Source organism: Muscardinus avellanarius (assembly GCF_963383645.1).
Source record: "Muscardinus avellanarius genome assembly, chromosome: 1".
Lineage (NCBI taxonomy): Eukaryota > Metazoa > Chordata > Mammalia > Rodentia > Gliridae > Muscardinus > Muscardinus avellanarius.
In genome coordinates, this window is record NC_137786.1 from 175,671,309 (window position 1) to 175,690,306 (window position 18,998).

Genomic DNA, 18,998 nt, shown 5'->3' on the forward strand with positions numbered 1-18,998 from the left:
AACAAAAAAAACCCAAATGTGATGCTAAGTCGTTTCTTGCTTCCTTCCTTGTCTCTCTCCCTTTATCTCGAATTGGTCATCCCTGCCTCCCTTTCTGTCCTAGCCCACTCCCACAGGTCCCAGGTCTCACTGCCAAACCCTCCCGCCCCACCCTCCCACAACTGATAGCCCCTGAGCTCTGTGGTTACCTGGAGTATTCTTTATTGTTCTAGGGGCTGAAGCCCCTGCCGAGTACTGGACAAAGTCCTAGCCCCCGGGAATGTTCATTCTGAGGTGTGTGCATGTTAGTAGAGACTCAGGAAAGGAGGCTGTTTAGGGCATTCCTCCCCAGTCTTTTTAAATAATGAAATGAGAAGAGCTGGGCGTGGTGGCACTTGCTTGTAATCCGGCATGTGGGAGGCTGAGACCGGAAGATCATGGTTCGAAGACAGCCTCAGATACTTAGTGAGGCCCTTTGCACCTCAGTGAGACCCTGTTTCAAAATAAAGAATAAAAAATAGCCGGGCGTGGTGGCGCACGCTTGTAATCCCCGCGCTTGGGAGGCTGAGACCGGATGATCGCACAGGTTCGAAGCCAGCCTCAGCTACTTAGTGAGGCTCTCAGCAACTTAGTGAGACCCTGTTTCCAAATAAACTATAAAATAGGTCTGGGAGTATAGCGCAGACCTATTTTAAAGCCTCTGGGTTCCACTCCCAGTACCACAAAAAAAAAAAAAAAAAAAAAAAAAAAAAAGAATAGCCGGGCATGGTGGCGCATGCTTGTAATCCCCGCGCTTGGGAGGCAGAGACAGGAGGATCGCGCAGGTTCGAAGCCAGCCGCGCGCGCTGGCTTAGGAGACCCTGTTTCCAAAATGAAAATGTAAAAATAGGTCTGGGAGTGTAGCCCGGAGGTAGAAGGGCTTCCAGGAACCCCAGTACCACAAAAAAAAGAATAAAAAATAGGGCTGGGGGTGTAGGTCGGAGGTAAAATGTCCCTGGGTTCCACCCCCAGTACTGCAATTAATAATAACAATAATAATAATTATTATGATAATAATGAGAGATAACAGGGGGTAGAATGTCCCTGGGTTCCACCCCCAGTACTGCAAATTCATAATAACAATAATAATAATAATTATGATAATAATGAGAGATAACAGGGGACCGGATGGGGTGGAGGAGCCCTTTCAATCATGGACTCACTCCGTCTGCATACTGTTCTTTCTTCCAGGTGCATGTCAGATCCTGGGGAGCACATGAATTCCAGTACCCAGCAGATGACCCTCTGAGTGCCTGGCCTCAGTCATTTGCAGGGGCAGGGGCTGGGGTTCAGCCACACCAGCCTGGTGGCAGTCACTAACTCTTCAGTCTGGGTTAAGGTTAGACTGCTACCACTGCTCCATGTTCTGGTCCAAGGACCCTAGGAGGCGTAGATCCCCAAAGCTTCCAACTCTGAATCACGGCCAAAGAATGAAGATTACTTGGATCCTCAAGCGATCACTGTTTAACAGGATGATCTTACACTCGAAGCCCCAAGAATCTTTGAATCCAACTAAGGAATCTTTGCTTTTTAGAATATGAGTCAAAGGAGCTTGGAGTAAAAGTATTAAAAACTTTGGGCAGCAAGGGATCTCGGACGACATGAGCTCTTGTCTGAAGCTCCAGACAGAGCCTTCTCTTGACATAGCCCCCACAGTCAGGCCCCTGGCACTTCTAAGAATAGGGACCTTTCTGTCTTCAGAGGTAACCTTGGTATTATCCATCTCTTTGGAATGACTGTCCTGGCGTGTGTGTGTGTGTGTGTGTGTGTGTGTGTGTGTGTGTGTGTGTTACTGGGAATGGGACCCAGGGGCATTCTACCTCCGAGCTACACCCCCAGCCCTATTTTTTATTCTTTATTTTGAAACAGGGTCTCACTGAGTTGCAAAGGGCCTCACTAAGTAGTAGCTGAGGCTGTCCGTGAACCGCAATCTGCCTGTCTCAGCCTCCCAAATGCCAGGATTACAAGCGTTTGTCACCACGCCCGGCTCCTGTCCTGGTTCTTGTCTATTTTCACTTGCCTCAACTCTGTATTGTTTTTAAGGATAAGTCCTTACTAAGTAAAGATACTACTTGGATCCCTGGACAGACCCCACTCTCCTCCACCCCCAACTTTCACCCTGGCCCTCAGGGTTCCTTGCAACTTAGTGAAATAAGGCCTGGGATAAGAACAGAGAGGGTGCATCAAAGATGGTGGAGTAACTGGGCGGGGTGGCACACACCTGTAATTCCAGTACTTGGGAGGTGGAGACAGGAGGATAGAAGGTTCAAGGCAGCCTCAGCAAGTAGTGTGACTGTCATCAACCTAGTGAGACCCTGTTTCAAAAACAAAACAAAATAGGGCCACGTGTGGTGGCACACACTTGTAATCCCAGCATTTGAGAGGCGGAAACAGGAGAATCCAGGTTCGCAGACAGCCTCAGTTGTAGAAGCTCAAGTTGTAGACAGCTCAAGGGTAGAAGGCCCTGGGTTCGATCCCCAGTACCATACACACACATACGCACGCACGCGTGCACACACATACACACACACACACACACACACACACACACACACCACACACGTGGTAGAGTACAATAGAGGTTTGCCTTGGTTTCTAGCAGGTTTTGAAGTCAAGTCTCATAAAGGCTTCCCTTTCAATGCATTCTTACATCTTTCGGCTCTTTGCCTCACCAATATTTGAGGAAGAAGCTGAGAAAACTCTGACTGTCCCATCTTGTAGGAGGGTAAACTGAGGCCCATGCTGACTGTCCCATGTTGTAGGAGGGTAAACTGAGGCCCATGCTATTAGACAAACCCAAAATCTCCCAATGTAAATATATATATATATATATATATATTTTTTTTTTTTTTTTTTTTTTTTTGCGGCACTGGGGATAGAACCCAGGGGTATTCTACCTCAGAACTGCACCCCCTGCCCTATTTTTTAATTCTTTATTTTGAAACAGGGTCTCACTGAGTTGCAAAGAGGCTCATTAAGTAGCTGAGGCTGTCTGCAAACCACAATCCTCCCGTTTTAGCCTCCCAAATGCTGGGATTACAAGCGTGCGCCACCAGGACCGGCTCCAAGGTAAAATATAGAAAGGAACAGCACCCTGTGTAGGGGAATGAGTGAGAAAACCCTCTGCCACCCCCTCCAGCCTCCTGCTGCGCGTCAGACCAGGCCAGAAGCTTCCTCCATGGCCTATCCTAGGGCTTTATCTCTGTGTTATCACCCTGGATTGTGAGTGAATGTCACTGGAGACTTTGGAAGAGTGGGGCCAAACTCTTCTCGCCCCAGTTCCCAGCTCCAGCCAAGACACAGAAGAGGCACTTAGCAGACACAGCCAACCAGTAAGCGAGAGTGAGTCTACCCCGCTCCAAGCAGCGTGGCCTCTGCGAGGAAAGAAAGGCCATGGCTCCTTTAAATTTCTAGCATCAGCAAAAAAAATGTCAAGAGCCTGTGCTGCATTATTCTTAGCTCTGAGCCCAGCCCAGGCTGGCTGTGGCCCTTCCCCCACATTCCAGGCTGCACTTTCTGGAAAAAGCACTCTTTTTGAAGGGGGTTGGGGGAGAACTCTGAAATGCCAGAAACTCTCAAGTGTTTCTTTCACGTCTGGATTCCTCTAGTGCCTGCAAATCTGTTCCTACGGCCCTGCACACAGGAGCCTGGCTGGAAAGGCCCCAAGAAAAAAGCATCAAGTCCAACTGCATCTGCGCTCTACAGAGAGGACAGCTGAGCTCCAGAGCGGGGTAGGGACTTCCCCCAGGTCACACAGCAAAACAGAGGGGAAGCTGGGCCAGAGCCCACTCGACTTCAGCCCTCTCTCCCCCACAGCTCCCCTCTACCTGACCCAGCGAGGTCAACAGGCCCAGTTCTGCTAGAAACTGGAGAGAAACAGCTTCCTTTAGCCACAGGGGCCAGATCAGTCCTCACCCCATGGAATCTAGGACAGAAACTAGGGTGTCATTTAAGTGTTCATCCTGTTTACGTTTATTATTGTATATGGTCCTTCCAGGTAACTAAGAGTGTTCTCATTTTAAATAAGAGGTAGGATCAGGGATCTTAGTGGCATGGTCAGGGGCACACAGCAAGTTGGTGTCTGAAGTGGGCTCGGAACCAGGTTGGTTTGTGCCATCTCTGGGGGAAGGAGGGAGAGACATTTATGGCACATTGCTGCTGCCAGGCCCTGGGCAGGCCACCCTCCACAGTGTCTCACTGTGGCTTCACTTGTTTTTGAAATGGCGTCTTGCCACGTTGCCCCGGCCTGCCTTGAACTCAGCACCTCCCTGCCTCAGTCTCCCAAGCCGCTGGGATCGCAGGCACAGGCCACGGCCGCTGGCTGATGTCTCACTTTTAGTTAAAGGACACCATCTAGGAGAAGTTTCTATTTACCTGGGACAGAGTGGGGGCTGGGGAAGGCTTGGACAGCCGGTTGGAGCGGTCTATCCCTGGAGAAGGCAGGGCTTCCACAGGGAGCTCATCTGGGCTAGCTGTCCAGGAGCCAAGTATGCTCTCAGGCCAAGGCATGAGTCAGGAAAAAATGTGGTTCTGCAATCTCTGATTCCTCTCATGGAGTGTGGGGGTTTCTGTCCAGAAGGACTCTTCTCTCTTGCATGGTACTGCCACGTTGGATGGAGGGAGGTGGCAGGTCAGGGGAGTGGGTGGGCAGACACAGGACTTGTCCCCTCCTCCTCCCGGCACAGCCCCACCCCCACCCCCACCCCCTGCAGTCCTCCTGGTGCCAGGGAAGCCACCCAGGAACTCCAGCGCCTTCAACCAAAAGCCTGACACAATACCCAGGGGCGCAAGCCCACTGGCATGCTATATATACACACGTATGTCCATGTGGGCATATTGAAACGGGGTTTCTTGAGAAGAAACACAGCGTTTCCTTAAGATGAAACGGAGTTTCTTGAGAAGAAACTCGGCGTTTCCTTATCGGATTCTTGTCTGCGGTGAGCGAAGAATGACACCCGCAGACTGCAGGAAGGGGAGTAAAAGGTTTATTGGAAGTAAAAGGGAATAGGAAAAAGTGGCCAAACACCCCTAAGAGCTATCGGGGCTCTGGTGTCCAGCAGCTGCCTTCAGGTCACTACCCGAGTGTATCCTGGGCCAAGTGCCTTCAGTTGCAAGCTGCTTTCTCCCAAAGTCTACCCAATCTGCCAGAAAAGAAGTGCAGGTCACCCCTAGGGGCCCTGGTTGGCCTTGATATCCAGTGGAGGCTTTCAGGTCACTACCCAAGTGTATCCCGGGCCAAATGCCTTCAACTGCACCCCACCTTCTCTCATAGCTAACATGATCTGCGAGAGAGAGAGAAAAGCTCCCCAACGGGGAGGGGTTCCCAGAGTGGGTAACCGTCCTGGTGACTGGTCTAGGGGTGTATATATTTCTGCATGCCTTCTGTTGGTTGGAGTCTGGAAGGCAGTTCTTAAAATCTGCATAGGGTATCTGCACGTCCTTTGAGGGGTCTCCTTTCAGTAGGGATGTCAGACTTGTTCCAATGATGTCTCCTGGGTTTAATTAGTATCCTATTTTAGGTTTTATCCTAACAGATGGTTTTGTGAAGCTTTGGTCATTCTTATCTCTGAACCTTGGAAGAGCTGGTCTCTTTTAAGAGTCTTGGAAATTAATTAGTATTCATCGCCCCTCAGGAAATTAAGTTTTTCTACCGAGGCCTCTTCCCTATCTGCCTACTTCCTTTCTACCTCCTCAATATGGTGCGCGCACACACACACACACACACACACACACACACACACACACAGAGCCAGCAGAGGACTGTGACTACAGTGGGGACTTCCCTGGGAGGCACAGGCAGAGACGGCAGCCTGGCCAGGAAATCAGGAAGTATCCTCACTCATCTCATGGATACCTTTCTGCAGCATCTCAGCCTCTTCATCTGTGACATGGGGCTATGAGCAGAGTCTGGATGGATCAGAAGGATTTAATTTTCAATATCATACACATTCCCGGCTGCAGGAGAAATTGGCACACACTTTTTAGAGAGCATTACACTGCAAGTGTGTGTGTGTGTGTGTGTGTGTGTGTGTGTGTGTGTGTGACTAAGGATTGAACCCTGGAGCATTCTACCTCCGAGCTACACCCCCAGCCAGATTTTTTATTCTTTAGTTTGAAACAGGGTTTCACTAAGTTGCGGAGTCCCTCACTACATAGCTGGGGCTGGCTGCAAACCCAGATCTTCCTGTCTCAGCCTCCCAAGTACTGGGATTAAAAACATGTACCACCACACCCAGCTTTACACTGCAAGTTCCGAAGACATGTTACTGAATACTTACCTATGGATTTGATGTGCGTGAGAGCGTGTGGTGTCCTGCCTCACTCATCCAGGCACAGATGGGAGATCACTGAGAAACTGGTATCTGCCGCCACGGGGCAGGGGGAGCTCTGATGGAGAGCCAAGTGGGAGAGTTGTCATTCATCCTGTATGAATGTATTATCTATTCATGTTTTTTAAATTTGAAATGATTTGTGTTCTTTATGAAAAATATTTTTTAGAAATTTAGCTTAGGCAATTATTTTTTAGTTTTGAGCATAAATTCATATACAAGAATGTTCATCAGAGCCTTTTTTGCAATTACAGACAAGGTCAGTAAGGGGTGAAATACTGGCCAATCTCAGAAAGGAGGAAGTTGTTATAATCCTCAGGCAGAAAAAGAGAGCTTGGTTGGGTTAAAAATAAAACAGCATGTCGCCGGGCGTGGAGGCGCACGCTTGTAATTCCTGCCCTTGGGAGGCTGAGACAGGAGGCTCACACAGGTTCGAAGCCAGCCTCAGCTACTTAGTGAGGCTCTCAGCAATTTAGTGAGACCCTGTTTCCAAATAAAATAGAAAATAGGTCTGGGAGTATAGCCTGGAGGTAGAAAGCCTCTGGGTTCCACCCCCAGTACCACAAAAAAAAAAAAAAAAGAATTAATAAAAAAAAAACAGCACGTCTATGAAAATTCTATGTGCACAGCTACAGATGTCTGGAAGGACGTTCACATTCCATAGGCATTAATGCAGGCTATTGGATGATTTTCACTTAATTCGCAAACTATTTCTGCTGCTTAGAAGCGTGGGTATTTTTAAATAATGTTAATTATATGTAAATAATAATATAGGTGCATATAATATTCATAAAGGCTAGAAAGGTGTGTGTGTGTGTGTGTGTGTGTGTGTGTGTGTGTGTGTGTGTGTGTTATGGAAACAGGATTGTTGAAACAGGGGTTTGTGTCCAGTGGATTTCGATAAATGAAGGCCAAGGGCTAGCAAAGGATACAGAATTATGAAAGTTTATTAAGTTAGGAAAAGATAGAGGACGAAGCTGCCCCTCCCAAAGGGGGGACACTGAGTGTCCTTTAAGCCATTAGGGAATGGGCTTTTAAATCTCCCTGAAGTTTCTATTTGTTCTTTGTTGATTTGTCAGAATTGAGTGGGGGGACCACCGACTTTTACCCAGTGTTCACGCTTAATTTGAATGATTCTCTGTGGCTGCTCAGGGCCCTGTTTCCTGGCCCCCACCACTTGCTCACCTCCCAACCTCACTGAAGGGGTATGCAGATGACCGGCTTTAAATCCTCCTGCTCCCAGGCCCTCTGCCCCACCTCAGCACTGGGACTGGGGATTGAACCCAGGGGATTCTACCCTTGAGCCCTATGGTACCCTATTCTACCCCCAGCACTATTTTATTTTTTTATTTTGAAACAGGGTCTCACTAAGTTGTGGAGGGCCTCCTAAGTTGCTGAGGCTGACTGTGAACCCTGACTTTGAACCTGTAATTCTCCTGTCTCAGCCTCCCAAGTACTGGAATCACAGGTGTGCACCTTTTTTTTTTTTTTTTTTTCAATACTGGAACCCAGGGCATTCTACCTCTGAGTTACACACCCAGCTCTACTTTATTTTATTCTTTACTGTTGAAATAGGATCTTACTGGGTTGTAAAGGGTCTCACTGAATAGCTGAAGCTGTCTTTGAACCATGATCCTTCTATCTCAGCCTCCCAAATGCTGGGATTACAAGCATGGGCTACCATATTCAGCTTGAATATACTTTTTTTGTGTGTGTGTGGTGCTGGGGTTCCTGGAAACCCTTCTACCTCCAGGCTACACTCCCAGCCCTATTTTATATTTTTATTTGGAAACAGGGTCTCTTAAGCCAGCAAGGCTGGCTTTGAACCTCCTGTCTCTGCCTCCCAAGCGCAGCTATTACAAGCGTGCGCCACCATGCCCGGCTTGAATATACTCTTAAAAGGTTCAATAGAGCTGGGCGTGGTGGCGCACACTTGTAATCCCAGTGCTTGGGAGGCTGAGACGGGGGATCACACAGGTTCAAAGCCAGCCTCAGCTACTAAGTGAGGCTCTCAGCAACTTAGTGAGACCCTGTTTCCAAATAAAATATAAAAACGGGTCTGGGAGTATAGCCTGGAGGTAGAAAAGCCCCTGGGTTCACCCCTGGTACCACAAAAATAAATAATTAATAAATAAAATAAATAAATAAATAAATAAATAACTCAGTGAGACCCTGTTTCAAAAATAAAGAATAAAAAAAGGGCAGAGGGTGTAGCTCGGAAGTTGAATGCCCTTGGGTTCCATCTCCAGTCCAACACCAACAACAAATAAAGGTTCAATAACAGTGATCTCTGGAGATGGAAATACTTTCTCTGCCTATATGGTTGATTGTTTGTTTGTTTGTTTGTTTGTTTGTGGTACTGGAGATTGAACCAGAGGTGATCTACTGAGCTATAACCTCAGTCCACTTTATTTTTTTTTATGAAAGAGGATCTTAATAAGATCTTATTATGCCAGGCGTGGTGGCACACACTTGTAATCCCAGCATTCGGGAGGCTGAGACCGGAGGATCGCGGTTCGAGGACAGCCTCAGCTATTTAGTGAGGCCTCTGCAACTCAGTGAGACCCGGTTTCAAAATAAAGAATAAAAAATAGGGCAGGGAATGTACCTCAGGGGTCAAATACCCCTGGGTTCCATCCCCAGACCCGGAAAAAAAAAAAAGATCTTATTAAATTGTTGATGGTCTCACTAAATTGCTAAGGCTGGTCTTTAACCTGTCTCAGCCTTCTAAGTACTGTTATTACAAGATTACACCACCACCATGCCAGCTTCATCATTTTGGGGGCTTTTTTGTGTGTGTGTGTTTTTTTGGGGGGGGGTTTTTTTTTGTTGTTGTTGTTGTTGTTACTAGGAATAGAACCAAGGAAAAGCCTACCTCTGACCTATGCCCCAGCCCTATTTTATTTTGAAACAGGGTCTCACTAAATTATCGAGGGCCTTGCTAAATTCCTGAGGCTGGCCTTGAATCTGCCATCTTTCTGTTTCAGCCTCCCAAGTACTGGGATTACAAGCTTGCACCACCATGCCCAGCCATAATTAGTTTTTAAACCATCAATAATGGTTTAAATAAGGCCAGGCGTGGTGGCGCACGCTTGTAATCCCCGCGCTTGGGAGGCGGAGACAGGAGGATCGCGCAGGTTCGAAGCCAGCCGCGCTGGCGTAAGAGACCCTGTTTCAAAAATATAAAATAGGTCTGGGAGTGTAGCCCGGAGGTAGAAGGGCTTCCAGGAACCCCAGTACCACCAAAAAATAAATGAATAAATAAATAAATTAATTAATTAATTAACTAATTAATTAATTAAAAAAATAGCCGGGCGTGGTGGCGCACACTTGTAATCCCCGCGCTTGGGAGGCAGAAACAGGAGGATCGCGCAGGTTCGAAGCCAGCAGAGCGCGCTGGTTTAGGAGACCCTGTTTCCAAAATGAAAATGTAAAAAATAGGTCTGGGAGTGTAGCCCGGAGGTAGAAGGGCTTCCAGGAACCCCAGTACCACCAAAAATAATAATAATAATAAATAAATAAATAAATTTAAAAAATAAAAAGTCACCATCATAAAAAAAAGAATAAAAAATAGGGCAGAGGGTGTAGCTCAGAGGTGGAATGCCCCTGGGTTCCATCACCAGGCCCACAAAAAAGAAAAAAAAGAAAAAAGAAAAAAGAAATAAATGGAATAGAGAAGGGAGCTTGTCCAAGAGAGGGCTGGGGATGCTGCAGGCCACACTGAAGTGGTGTCTCACTGCCACCCTGAGAAGTGAGAGGCTGGGGCTGGAGAGCCTCTGGCAGGGCCTGGAATTTCTCACCAGCCTTAAGCCTGCTGCTCTGACTGAAAGAGACAGAGATCAGAGAGAAGAATGAAACAAGAACCCAGGGCAAGAGGCTGGGGCCTGGGCCCAGGCAGGCAGCACTGAGCTGGAGCAGGGCTGGGAAGGAGGGAATAGCCTGGCCTGGATATGCAGGAGGCTAGGGTCTCTTTCCTGAAATGGAGACTCTGGGGAAGGTAATGGGAGATGGTAAGCACCACCAGGAGGCTGTAGCATCCCTGCATCTGGTGCTGTGGACAGAAGGCCAGTCTGGAAATGACAATGCAGCGGTCAGGGCACAGGGCAGTAATGGACATTATATCTGGAAGATGTGGATGAGCACGCGTATGGAGGGTAGGAGAACAGAGGGTGGGGAGGAGCAGGGCCACGCCAGGAACCCCGCAAGACATTGGCCGTGGGAGGGGCGGGCCAAGGATGGGATGGAGCAGCAGCGTCCCCTCCTTCCTGCTCTCTGAGAAAGCAGAGGGAGGACGGCGCTGCCTGCACAGGGTGATTCCGTGGCGGTGGGGTGGGCCAGTGCTGGGGTCTGTACACTCGGCCAGGCCTGATTGGCTGTTGGAACTGGAGCTGCGCAGAGACAGGCCAAGCTGATGCAACGTGGGCCTATCGTTGCTGGCCCTGCAGCGAGGATGCAGCTGTGCTGGCCCCTGCCCAGCGGTTCCAGCAGGGAGGGGGATCTGGCTCTCCAGTCCTCTGGCACCCTGGGACTGCAGCCCAGCCCAGCCCAAGACCCGTTGTCTGTTCTGGGTCTGCACTGACTCAGAAGGGAAACACGCCTTTCATGGAAGTCCACAGAGCCCTGGTGTGAGTATGTGTGTGTGTGGAGGGGGGGGGGAGCCACAGCTACTCCTGCCCCACAGCTGGTCCCGCAGGCTCAGCATTCCCAGGGCCAGATGGAGAAGCAGCAGGGAGGCCTGGGGCCTGGCTAGCCAGGCCTGGGCCCAGCTGGCAGGCCTCTGACTCTGAGCTTGACTTTGGGCAAGTTCCTGACCCCTCTGCCTCAGGCTCCTCATCTCTTTAGCTGGGATACAGAGGTGTGGAAAAGAACTCAGAGGCTGGAGGCTTGGAAAGGGAAGGGAAGGGAAGGGAAGGGGCCACCCAGAGGGCATAGCTGAGCAGTCTGAGCCCCCAGAGCCCCCAGTCTGAGCCTTGGGAGAAGGAACTAGTATTCACTGATGCCCAGTGTGTGCTGGGAGCACTTTCCTTCTCCATTAATTCCCCTAAGCTTGCTGTGAGGCAGACATTTTGGTGTTGCCAAGGACTCCGAGAGTTGCCCATATTTGGGGTGCTGCCTGCCCATGGATTTCTTTGTTCATCCTCACCAGACCCCAGGCAGAGGTTTTTAAGTGTTTGGGCCACTACAAAGGGGTTGCTGGACAAATGGCAGCCAGGTTTGAAGGAATCCTAGTGAGGCAGAATAGAAGGAATAAGGATGGGCAGAAAGGGAACTAGCAAGCAGAGTACGGCGGCACATGCTTGTAATCCCAGTACTTTGAGAGCCGGAGACAGGAAGATCACAGGTTCGAGGACAGCTTCAGCATGCAGTGAGACTCATCAACCTCGTGAGACCCTCTTTCAAAATAAAAACTAAAATTTGGGCTGGGAGTGTAGCTCAGAGGTAGAATACTCCTTGATTCAATCCCTAGTACCATTACCAAAGAAAGAAAAAGAAAAGAAAAAAAGAAAAGGGAGAAGAGAAAAAGAAAACTAACTTTAAATCTAAGACACTCCAGGAACACTCTCGACTTTACTCCCCAAGCCTGTTTTTCTCCAGACCTAAATTCTTAAAAAGCCTTTGAATCTTACACTATTGTGAGTCCAGACAATTAACACCTACCCACGTTGCTAGTTTACATGATATAGTTTGTTTAGATTAAATAAAGCCAAGAGAGCCAGGCATGGCGGCACATGCCTATAATCCCAGTACTTGGGAGGAGGAGACTGGAGGATCACAGGTTCGAGGACACCCTCGGCAATGTAGTAAGACTCTCAGCAACCTAGTGAGCCCTTGTTTTCAAATAAAAATAAAATAAAATAGGGCTGAAAGTACTTCAGAGGCAGAAAGCCCCTGGGCTCAATCCCTAGTACAAAAAATAAAAATTAAAAATATATAAAGCCAAAGGAAAATAGTGTTAGAGGCTTATAATAGGGGTATATCCAAACATTATCTATGGACTGGGCAACGTCAGCCTAGAATCCTAGAGAACCAGACCACTGCGACCTGCCTCGTATTCCATGACTGAGAGAATTAACCAGACTGACATCACTCATATACTCTTCCCATGTTTATCCACGAATCCTTTAAAAGAAAGAGCCTGCCACCCCCAGGTGCATCGCTTCCTCACTCCTCCCTCTCTGAGTGCATATCTAGTCCATTGCTTGCTTCCTGAATAAATCTCCTAGCTTTGCTAAGTAAATCTTTGTGCGTCCATATACATGTACATGTACATGTACATATACACACATACACATGTACATGTACACGTACACATACACATGTACATGTACATATACATATACACATACACACATGTACATATACATATGTACACATGTATATGTACACATACACATACACATGTACACGTACACATACACACATACACACATATACATATACATATACACACATATACATACACATATACATACACATACACATATACATACACACATACACATATGCATGTACATGTACATATGCATGTACATATGCATGTACATATACACACATACACATACACATATACACATACACACATATATACATATACATATACACACATACACATACACATATACATATACATATACACACATACACATACACATATACATATACACATACACATATACATGTACATGTACACACATACACATATACATATACATATACATATACACACATATACATATACACACATATACATATACATATACATATACATATACATATACATATACATATACATATACATATACATATACATATTGGGGATTGAACCCATAAGACTTTTTACCTCCAAGCCGCACCCTCAGTCCTTTTTATTTTATTTTTGCAGGTCTGGGGATGGAACCCAGGGGCATTTGACCTCCAAGCTATACCCCCTGCCCTGTTTTTTATTCTTTATTATGAAACAGGGTCTCACTAAGTTGTGGAGGGCTTCACTAAGTAGCTGAGGCTGTCCACGAACTGCGATCCTCCGGTCTCAGCCTCCCAGATGCTGGGATTACAAGCGTGCGCCACCATGCCCGGCCATTCATTCATTCTTGTTTCTGGGGGTTGAACCCAGGGGCATTCGACCTCTGAACTACACTCTCGGCCCTATTTTATTTTTTATTTTTAAACAGGGTCTTGTTAAGTTGCAGAGGGCCTCACTAAGTTGTTGAGGCTGACAGAAAACCTGAGATCCTCTTGTCTCAGCCTCCCAAGTATTGGGATTACAAGCATATACCATCATGCCTGATCATTTTTATTTTTAAGTTTGAAACAAGTTTCTGCCAAGTTGCTAAGGGTCTCACTAAATTGCTGAGGCTGGCCTCGAACCTGTGATCCTTCTATCCCAGTCTCCCAAGTGCTTGAATTACAGGTGTATACCGCTGTGCCTAGTTTGTTCATTCTTCTTTTGACATGTCCTGAAACTCTTTTCTGTGATGTAAGTCAAGAACCTGCCAGGGCTGAGTCAAAGGCCCCCTTTATCCTTCTGGATGACCTCCTCGGACTTCTGTCAGGTGGAACCAGGAAGCAGTTGAGGGTCTAAGAAACTTGATTTAAAAAAAAAAAATAGGGCTGGGGGTGTAGCTCAGAGGTAGAATGCCCCTGAGTTTGATTCTCAGTGCCAAAAAAAAAAAATTAATAAGAAGAAGTAGGGCTCGGTGGAAAACGCTTGTAATTTAAGTACTTGAGAGGTTGAGGCAGGAGGATTGAAGTTCTTGGCCAGCCTCCATTACTTAGTGAGGCTCTTTGCAACTTAGTGAGACCCTGTTTCAAAATAAAGAATAAAAAATAGGGAGCTGGGCGTGGTGGCGCACTTTTCTAATCCCAGCATTTGGGAGGCTGAGACAGGAGGATCGCAGTTCGTGAACAGCCTCAGCTACTTAGTGAGGCCCTTTGCAACTCAGTGAGATCCTGTTTCAAATAAAGAACAAAAAATAGGGCTGGGGGTGTAGCTTGGAGGTAGAATGCCCCTGGGTTCCATCTCCAGTACTGAAAAGAAAGAAGAAAGAAGAAAGAAAGAAAGAAAGAAAGAAAGAAAGAAAGAAAGAAAGAAAGAAAGAAAGAAAGAAAGAAAGAAAAAGAAAGGAGATAAAGAAGGAAAGGAAAGAGAGAAAGAAAGAAAAGGAACAGAGAAGAAAAGGAAAAGGCCAGCCTCAGCAACTTAGTGAGGCCTCTGCAAAGTAGTGAGACCTTGTTTCAAAATAAAAAATAGGGCTGGGAGTGTGGCTCAGAGGCAAAATGCCCCTGGGTTCAATCTCCAGTACCAACCACCACCACCATCACCACCACCACCACCAATAACAACAAAAAACTTGATCAGAGCACAGGCTGAGGCTCAGGATCCTGTGGGCAGCTCCCCGAGCTCCCAGACACAGGGTCCCAGCCCAGGACAATGGGCAGAGATGGGACTGAGGACTAGAACGGATCCCAGATGCAAATCTAATCACCAAGCCCAGAAACAAGGCAGGGAGCCCGGCTGTCCCTGAGTGACAGGGAGCCCTGCTGTGCCTGAGTGCGGGGCCACCCAGCACAGCACTGGGTCCAGAGGCTGATTCATCATCTTTCAGAGATCAAGACCTGCTCAAGGTACCCTATAGGGGCCTCACCCAGCAGCTGCTGGAGAGAGGATTCCCAGGCATCCTGCATCCTGTAGACAGAATTCCAAACATCAGCAGGTCACTCGGTGTCACTCAAAACCAACTCGTGCTGAGCAAAGTTCTGAGACCAGCCCTGTGCTGGGAATACAGACCCAAACTCATTCTCTGCACTAAGGGAGGCAGGGGGCCAGAGCCTGCCTCCAGAGCGTGCCTGACCCAGTGTGGGCTGAAGGGTCAGGTATGGCTGCCTGGAGGAGGTCACCTGTAGCTGAGAAGTTCATACCAAGCTGAGAAGACCTATGGGAACAGGTGAGGCGCATGATGGTCCACAAGTAAGGGGGTGCCACAAACTCAGGAGTCATCATCAATAAGATTTCCATGCAATGTGTGTGTGTATGTGTAAATGTGTGTGTGTGTGTGTGTGTGTGTGTGTGTACATGTGCACACACACAGAGATGATATTGGCAATTAAATCTAGGAACATTCTATCTCTGAGCTAATGCTCAGCCCTTTTTAATTTTTGTTTTGAAACAGTCTTGCTAGGTTTCTTTTTCTTTTGCTTTTTCTTTTCTTTTTTTTTTTTTTTTTGTGGTACTGAGGGTAGAACCAGGGGCTTTTCTACCTCTGGGCTATACTCCCAGACCTATTTTATAATTTATCTGGAAACAGAGTCTCACTAAGTTGCTGAGAGCCTCACTAAGTAGCTGAGGCTGGCTTCGAACCTGTGCAATCCTCCTGTCTCAGCCTCCCAAGCGCTGGGATTACAAGCATGCATCACCACACCTGGCTTGTCTTGCTAGGTTGCTGAGGCTGGCCTTGAACCTGCAATCCTCCCTTCTCTGCCTCCCAAGTACTGGGATTATAGATATGCACCACCATGCCTGACTTCCATGTAATATATTTTTTAATCAAAATCAGCACTGATGGGAATTGAGCCTGTATTGACTGCTCATAAGGGCAGTATTAATTGCTGATAAGAACAAGTTTTCATACTTAGAACAACAAAATCTATTTCTCTATCTCTAAGCTGTCAGCCAAGAGCTGCAGCCAAGGTTGACCTTGGTCAGCTAAAAGTTGGCTATTAGCCCAGCTGAATACTGAATGTTAAAACACAGATACCTATACTTAGATAATTATACAGACTTTCACAACTGTTTAGACTAAAGTTAAAAGATAAGCAAGCAATATTAACCCAATATTAATTACTAATAGCCCCAAATAGTTATAGCCCCCCAAACATCCATACTTTAAAAGACTATATTCCTGTATCTTTCTTTTCTTTATTATAGAACAAGTTTTCAACATAGTAACTTCTAGCAGACAAATTAAGAGAAGCTGAGACCTCACCAAGGAAACAGGTGGACAGTACATATTATTTATTTATTTATTTATTTACTTATTTATTTATTTATTTTGCGGGTCTGGGGATGGAACCCAGAGGCATTCGACCTCCGAGCTACACTCCCTGCCCAATTTTTTATTCTTTATTTTGAAACCGGGTCTCACTGAGTTGCAGAGGGCCTCACTAAGTAGCTGAGGCTGTCCGCGCACCGCGATCCTCCGGTCTCAGCCTCCCGAATGCTGGGATGACAAGCGTGCGCCACCATGCCCAACTACGTATTTTAAAAATAAAGATAAGACAACAACAACAACAACAACAACAACAACAACAACAAAGCAGAATTCTACCATGACTTTGTTAACCAAGTAACACTTTTTTTTTTAATGGTACTGGGGTTCCTGGAAGCCCTTCTACCTCCAGGCTACACTCCCAGACACCTATTTTTTATATTTTTATTTGGAATCAGGGTCTCTTAAGCCAGCGCGGCTGGCTTCGAACCTCCGTGATCCTCCTGTCTCCGCCTCCCAAGCGCCGGGGATTACAAGCCTGCGCCACCACGCCCGGCATCAAGTAACACGTTTTGATCAGTGATGTCACACCCATCTATTCCTGTGAAGATGAACATAAAAGACAACGCTTACACAGCAGAGAAAATTAGTGGGGTCTGTACCTGCTTTGGGTGGGAAAAGAAGACTATTGGCTAAGTAGTGGAAGAAAGGAGATAACGAACTCTTATAAAAATGTCATGTGTTAGCCGGGCGTGGTGGCGCACGCTTGCAATCCCAGCATTCGGGAGGCTGAGACCTGAGGACCGTAGTTCACGGACAGCCTCAGCTACTTAGTGAGGCCCTCCACAACTCAGTGTGACCGTGTTTCAAAATAAAGAATAAAAAATAGGGCAGGGGGTGTAGCTCGGAGGTTGGATGCCCCTGGGTTCCATCCCCAGACCCGTAAAAAACAAAACAAGTCATGTGTTCAGAGACCTCAGTGTCTTACATTCAAGGCACCTACGGTGTCACCTCTGACATAGTGTTTCAGTTGCTTTGTCCCTCTCTCTCTCTCTCTCTTTCTCTCTTTCTTCCTTCCTTTCTTTTTTTTGTAATGGGGATTGAACACAGGGGCATTTTACCTCTAAGATACACCCCCAGCCCTCTTTTTTTATTCTTTATTTTGAAACAGGGTCTCACTGAGTTGCAAAGGACCTCACTAAGTTGTAGCTGAGGCTGGCCTCGAACCACAATCCTCCTGTCTCCGCCTCTGAAATGCTGGGATTACAAGCGTGCACTGCCACACCCGGCTTCTGTCCCCCCCCTTTCTACCTGTAATAATAAAACTTTGCTTAAGCTTGCAGCAGTGCAGTTCTGGCTTTTTTCTTTTCTAAACTAGCTAAGAACAAGAACCCACAGGGACATCCCGATCTGTTACAAACACAGAAATTTCAATGATGAACAAACGATCAAATTTTAAGTAAAGACAGGGTCAGGACAGATTTTATAGGTATGCAACTTTTGTAGTCTTATGGACATTCCTCAGCTTTAAGAGCTTGCTGTTACCATCTTGAAATTCCTGTGTGTGTGTGTGTGTGTGTGTGTGTGTGTGTGTGTTACTGAAGATGGAACCCAGGAACATTCTAGACCCCCAGACTTCTATTTGGTTTACTTTTTTTTTTAAACAGGGTCTTGCTAAATTGTTGAGGCTGGCCTCCAACTTGTGACCCTCCTCTCAGCCTCCCATGTACTAGAAGTACATCACCATGCCTGGCAAAGTTTTACTTTTTTTTCTTTTCTTTTTAGTACTAGAGTTTGAACCCAGGGCCTCACACATGCTAAGCAAGTACTCTACCACTAAGCTACAAACCCAGCACCATCTTGAAATTTTTAATAATTTTTAAAGGAAGGGCTCCTCAAATTATGTAGCCAGTCCTGGACAGGACTAATAAAATAAAACTGTGTTAAGTCATATTAGAACTTGAGGCAAAAGGAAAAACAAAAGGAATTTATTTATAATGTGATGTTAGCCGGGCGTGGTGGCGCATGCTTGTAATCCCAGCATTCGGGAGGCTGAGACCAGAGGATCATGGTTTGTGAACAACCTCAGCTACTTAGTGAGGCCCTCTGCAATGCAGTGAGACCATGTTTCAAAATAAAGAATCAAAAATAGGACTGGGGGTGTAGCTCAGAGGTAGGATGCCCCTGGGTTCCATCCCCAGTATCACACACAAAAAAAAAAAAAGTGATGTTGCTGGGCATGGTGGTGCACGCTTGTAATCCTAGTACCTGGGAAACTGAAATGGGAGGATCTTGGTTCACAGACAGCCTCAGCTACTTAGTGAGGCCCTTGCAACTTAGTGAGACCCTGTTTCAAAATAAAGAATAAAAAAGGTTTGGGGGTATAGCTTGGAGGTAGAACATCCCCGGATTCCATACCCAGTACCGCAAAAATAAATAAATAAATAGATTTTTTAAATGTATATATTTTTTGTGGTGCTGGGGTGGAACCCAGAGGCTTTCTACTTCCGGGCTATACTCCCAGACCTATTTTCTATTTTATTTGGAAATAGGGTCTCACTAAATTACTGAGAGCCTCACTAAGTAGCTGAGGCTGGCTTCGAACCTGTGCGATCCTCCTGTCTCAGCCTCCCAAGCGCAAGGATTACAAGTGTGCGCCACCATG